We start from the raw sequence: 6,785 nt of genomic DNA on the forward strand, positions 1-6,785 counted from the left end.
GTTTCCAGATAGTCAGACTCTATCTTCCCTAAAGCCTCATATTAGTTTTAGAAGACCACAGCTGGAGGCTCACTCACTGTCATTTGCCTCGACTACTCCCTGAAAATAACTAATAAAGTATTCCACATCTCCCAAGCTGGAGCACTGAAGTGACTTGAGCTGGTGAGCCTCATCCTCTCCAGTATCTCGGCCTGATGATCAGTACCTCTATCTATGCTCCGGGCGAATCTAGTGGTCATCCGGTGCCAACCCTTATGAGGCTATCTCTCAGATCCTCGGAGGCGGGCTGCCCTTAGGGCAGCTTAGGCTCTCCATGATCAGGAGGCAGTCTCGCCTCGGTATATCGGCTGAGCCAGGGCTCGAGCCAGGGCCATTGCCTTCTTCTTTCCTCTTGCTCTCGGCCCTAGCCGCAATGATCGATCAACACACATGTATATATATAAATACATTTATATATTATATTTATGTATATAAATCTCAGTGATAGTGATCCCTGTCCAGTTATAGCAATAAAATTTTAGGAATGGAAAATATGCTTCGTGCTGGATTTGAATTCATTATCTCCAGCTCTGGCGGCAATGAGCTTACCCATTAGACTAGGTGTCCAATTGAGCTTAGCAATTAATAATAGTGAAAAGACTCATTACGTCGGTTAAAATATGCATGACGTCATTGCCTCATATGAGCGATTACCAATTGACCTCACGGCTTGCGGCCTCGCTAGATGAATGCCCGACCCTGCATAGGTAAAAAAACAGCTTATAAACAGTTGCAGGTATTGTAGTGCAAAGGAAAAGTAGTAAGTAATGTAGTAGATAAGGTGATGTAGGTAATGTAATGTTTATAAGCTGTATTTTATTACCCGTGCAGTGTAGCGCATGCACCTATTACGCATATATAATACATAATATATAATACATATATATTTTTATATATAAATATCTATATCTATAAATCTCAAAGTCTGTTGCGCCTCTGTGCAGCTATTGCAATTAAAACCTATAAAAATTCCCATCGCAGAATATTTCTTCTTGGAGCCTTCCGGTAGGCGGAACAGCAATGTAATCCACTACACCATGATACTCAAGCTGTAAATGGCTGATATCACATTTATTACAATCAGCTGTAGCTGATTTTTAAAGTGTTCTTGTTGAATATGGTGTGCAGTGGGTTATTCTCAGGAAATTCTTTTCTGACGATTCTTAGGAATTGTTTGCTGATGTTGGTTGCGACATGTATATATATATATTATATATAGAATAAATATATATATATATCTATGTATATATTTATTTTAGATTTATATATACAGTCAAACATGGATAACTCGAACTTCAAGGAACCGAGCAAAAGTGTTCGAATTATCAGAGCGTTCAAGTTATCAGAGCACTGTCACAAGTCCATATATTTACTTATTTATTAGTAGATACATGTACATATACAAACTATAATATAAATCAAAAGCACAAATGGCTTGTTTCAAATTAAATGCTTCTAATGTAAAGTTTAAAACGTTTTCATGAAAAAGTATAGAGATTTTTCTATCACTTGAGATTGGTTTGTTGTTTGAGGTGATGTTATTGCCAGGACGTTTTTCAGATTGACATTGGCAAAACTTGATCGTTGTTGAAATGCTCAAAAGAAAAGACATTTTTTTCTTTTGGGGTTTTACCTACGATCAATTTTGCCGTTTTTTCTTTAAGTTTATGCAGATTACCTTACTTTACCTGGGATTCGTTAAGAGCAACACTCCGAGGCAGTTCAATTAGAAGTTTTACGAGGTTTTACGGTACATTCTATATCACTCACGCTTTTTTAATAGATACTTATTGAATGTACACACGTATTCTGTGTTTAGGTCAAACGATGAATAGTTTTTTGTAGCTCAGACAACGTATACGTTTAATTACAACAATTTTTAAGACGTTTTAAACATTCAACATTCCGACGTTGATTCAACACGGAATCAACGTCGGAAAACTATTCATCACGGGCTAGCCGGGTCACACACTCAAGGATTTTCGCCACGCACATACAAAACAAAAACAACATGCGATTTTTGTTTTGTATGTGCGTGGCGAAAATCCTTGCGCGCGTGACCCGGCTAGCCCGTGCTATTCATCGTATCACAGTATAAATCAAATTTCACCAAACTTTTAGAAAAGTCGTTGACAAAAATATTTTGCCGATGGTGGTAATAACGACGCTTATGAATTACGAAAAGATGAAGTTTACCTCTATGGCTTTGAATAAAGTGATTTTCTAAAGCGATAACAACCGTTTCGGTATCGTTGGGCAAAAAAACAGTTCGAATTAACAGTGTTGAGTTCAAGTTATCTATAGCAATTTATCATTACGTGGGAACGGACCAAAGGAAATGTTCGAATTAACCATGTGTTCAAGCTATCCGTGGACAAGTTATCCATGTTTGACTATATATATAGATATAAATCTTTTATATAAAAGCTGTTCGGCAGAAAAACTATAAAGCTAAATTAAACCTTTATGCAAAACATTTAACAGCAGATATCCACACACAACAAATTACTAGTACAACAGACTACTTCAAATGAGGATAAAGGTGCAAGAAGATGCAACTGTAGAGTAGGTGTAATGCAGTGCCCCTCAAAGGAGAATGTCTTGTAGAATCAGTCATACACCTGGCCACCGTAGAAACGGAGAGCATAACACATAAAAAATGTATAAGTATAATCTTAACATCAGGAACATTAAAAAATAGGTACAACAACCATATGAGCTCTTAGCAATAAAAATAAATGTACTATTATATCACTAAGAGGATTCATATAGAGCCTGAAAAATGCAGAAGAGAAAAACAATGTAACCTGAAAACTAATTAAAATGGCAAGACCATCCTGCACAACTAGTAAGCAATGGCGAGACCTTACAGCACAACTAGTAAGCAATGGCGAGACCATACTGCACAACTAGTAAGAAATGCAACCTTGGTATGGTTGAAAAGCAACTCATATTTTACAATAATTACCTTGCAGCCCTCAACACCAGAAATGAACTAATTAGTTTTTTTAGACACAAAAGAAAACATTTACTGCGTAACAAAAAATATTGCATTTAAATATTAAGCTTTTATAGTAGATATCAGCTTATCCATACAACTGAGTAAAATTAATATAGTTTTAGCACCTGATGAGTCTGGTTTGCTCAGATTTTAAAGTTGTTCTTTTAATTTTTATTGTAAACCATACGAAACAATGTTGTAGCAAAATTAAATTTTAGTCCCTATATACCGTGTTTTATATGCAAATGTATATGTACATGTACAAATATATATGTAAATGTCAAAGAATATCAGAACTTTGATAAAGCTTACCATATCGTCAGTGTGTAAAAATGTTTTCCGTCTGAGACTGCGACCTCAGCTGCTAAGAGATGCAACTGTACTGCACAATTCACTCTTTAGCTCTGAACTTCCAGTCTAAGCTAATCTCAAGGAGTACTGATAAGACAACCAGTCCAAACAGCTGCTGTGTAAACTTTAGACATTATTTGTATCTCCTGGGTGAAAGCAGTATTGTTTAAAAAGAAAACACAAGATGGGCAACATCCCAGAAAGAACGGGGATTTTTCAGAAAATCCTATATGCAATGGCTAAACTCAAATCAACAGTTGTACAAACATTAGCTTGTGACGTGCTTATTATTTGTGTCACAAAGTCTGAGCTTGATGACTCAACTCTAAAAAGCAAATTAAACTTGAATTTCTCAGTATGTAACTCAGTGTTTTAAGGAAGTAGACTGGTTATAATCTTAAAGGCTAAACTTTTCTTTTCTTCAACAAGTATGCCTACTGTCTGGCTCTTTTTTAACTACGCTTGCTAGCTGATACTTTCTCAATAAGCATCTTTGCTTTGTTGCAGCAATTTTGTAAAAAATTGGAATAAATCGTGCAAAGAAAAGAAGCATATAAATTTTTTTCCCACCTCAATTCTATGTATTATCACCACAATAGTTTTTTTATCTACACGGAAAGCATTTTCTCAAACAAAACTAACATATATAATGTATTAAGTTTTCAACAACAGCTAGCTGCCATGTCATTGTTTGGGCTCTAATTAAAATATATTTTGTTTGGTCCAAATAAGGGCTTAACAGCTAGAGTTGAATGAAGCGTGTTAGCAGCATCTGCCAAAACACAGCAATTAAACCTGTCTTTTGCATTATAGCCGTCCCACTACTGAATTACAATTTTTTAAAACACATCTGATTCGATAATTCACGATTTCTATCTTCTCCTTTTTTAGCGTGATATAAAAAATATAATTTAGTTGAAGATTCATAATGTTAATAAAAATTATACAAACATACATACCTCTTGGCTTATCCGCTCTTACAAGAGCTTATACATATACCTCTATTTACACTTACCTATACTATAGCAATTGCTGCGACTCTAGCAGAGGGTGAGCTCTCTAATATAGTCATGGATAATACTAACTACATAAGCAGACAACTCCGGTCTCAAGACAAGGCACACCGTACCTTACAGTGGAATAATAAAGATCAGAGTTGTGTCTCTGGGAAAGTGCCGTTTATCCAGGCAATCAGAAAAAAACTGTAGCATAAGATTGAGCATCTGTAGAAACACACAACTTACTAATAATTCTATTACCATATTCTACAGGCCTATGAGAGTACAGCTAAATATGAACAGCAGTATTTTTATCAAGTTCCTCAAATAATATTTTTTCTTTCTTTGCAATATTCTGCTCTGCATCTTTGTCTATGTACAGTGTGCAGGGACAGCTTTAACAGCAAGGTCACATATCTGCAAGGGCTGACATGTTTATTTAAGCTCACCGATAAAGCCATAACAGGATGAGTCTAACATTAACACTCTTGACCTTTGACGTGTTTATTCTGTTCAATTGTCGTTTATGCGTATCTTAAACTCAGTGGCTGCTAGGACAGCTATGAGTGGCAGCTAAGACAGCTATGAGTGGTAGCTAGGACAGCTGAAAGGACCAGAGAAAGAAGCAAGAATTCTATCTACATGATTACAGCCCCACCTACATGTATGTCCGTATGTCTCCAAGTTCATAAACTTTCTGTTAACAGACATTATGGAGGACATGAAGGGAGACATACTAACATGTCGAAATTCCGCTGGTAACCAATTAAAATACCAGTTCATTTAAGAGATGTACGTGGCTGTAAACCTGCAGCCATATTAATAACATTGCTTAAAATACAGAAAAAAGTTTCCAAAAGACAATTTACTTTTACTAAAAAACATTTAGCGGTACATTTGTACCCTTCTAGTAGGAAGGGAGTCAGTCTGCAAATATTTATTTTTAGAAAATATCAGAATATTGGTAATACATCCTGCCATGGCAATTAGCCTCACTATAAAGCAAATGATAAATTATTTTTATTTTCAAGAACTGCTTATTTAGGATTGCAGATTGTTAGAATAATCTTATGCCACATTGTTTGAATGTTAAAAGGTCAAATGTAAAGCTGTATGAACCTGCAGTCTAGATGAAATAGTGGACAACAGATGAGAGCATGAGAAGTCATATTCCGAGATATAGAACCAGCATGCACTGCTTATCATACAACAAAGAATTTTATCAAGATTATGATAGGTCCTGATTATGAGATGTAATGTTGTTTATGGGTATCTTAAATCCAGTGGCAGCTAGGACAGCTATGAGTGGCAGCTTGCACAATTAGAATGCACAATTAAAATTGCTAAAATGCACAATTAAAATTGTGACGTAAAATTTTATCACCATTTTTCAGACTATTACTGCCATCACATGTGTAGGACAAAGCTGCAGATAGCATCTCCATAAGCAATGTTTGCACTATATTAGTATTTTCTTCACCTAACTTTAACCAACAACTCTAATGATTATAATTGCAAGAGAACCAGTGTGTTTTTAAAGTTTAAAAAATATTAGAATTCTTCTTACTAACAATTTATTATCATTATTTTTAACCGCTAAAATATAGTTGCTTGGGTATATTTACAACGATACGATCGAGAAACACAAAAATAAGTTTTAGTTACCATTTCAGAAAACTGTTAGTGAGGTGCACTTAGGTGAATCATGGTTCAAATAACTCCCTCTTTAAAATTTTATGTTTGTGGGCTACTACAGCCAAACACTTGTATAATGACAAACGTTCTCAGTCTATGCTAAAAATGTTATATTATACTTGGTCACTTGTCCTCAGTATAGCCATCATCGAGTCAATCAAATATTCCTGAAATCATCATGCAGAACACAATTTCAAAATTATGGACAGGCTTTGAAGGTTCATCACGTACCCCATTCCCTCTATGATAGGTGTTCTATGACAGATGTTTTATGACAGATATTTTATGACAGATATTCTATGACAGATATTCTATGGCAGATATTCTATGGTAGATATTCTATGACAGATATTCTTTGACAGACATTCTAAGATAGATATTCTACGACAGATATTCTATGACAGATATTCTATGACAGACATTCTAAGATAGATATTCTACGACAGATATTCTATCATAGATATTCTATGATAGATATTTTATGATAGATATTCTATGACATTCATTCTATGACAGATACTCTATGACAGATATTCTATGACAGCTATTCTATGACAGCTATTCTATGACAGATATTCTACATGTTAAATTTGCTATGACAGGTACTCTGACACCTATTCTGTGTTAGATATTCTATGATGGATATTTTATGACAGATATTATGCCAGATACTCTATGATATATAACCTATGATAGATATT

Source organism: Watersipora subatra, chromosome 7 (genome assembly GCF_963576615.1).
Source record: "Watersipora subatra chromosome 7, tzWatSuba1.1, whole genome shotgun sequence".
In the NCBI taxonomy this organism is placed as follows: Eukaryota; Metazoa; Bryozoa; class Gymnolaemata; order Cheilostomatida; family Watersiporidae; genus Watersipora; species Watersipora subatra.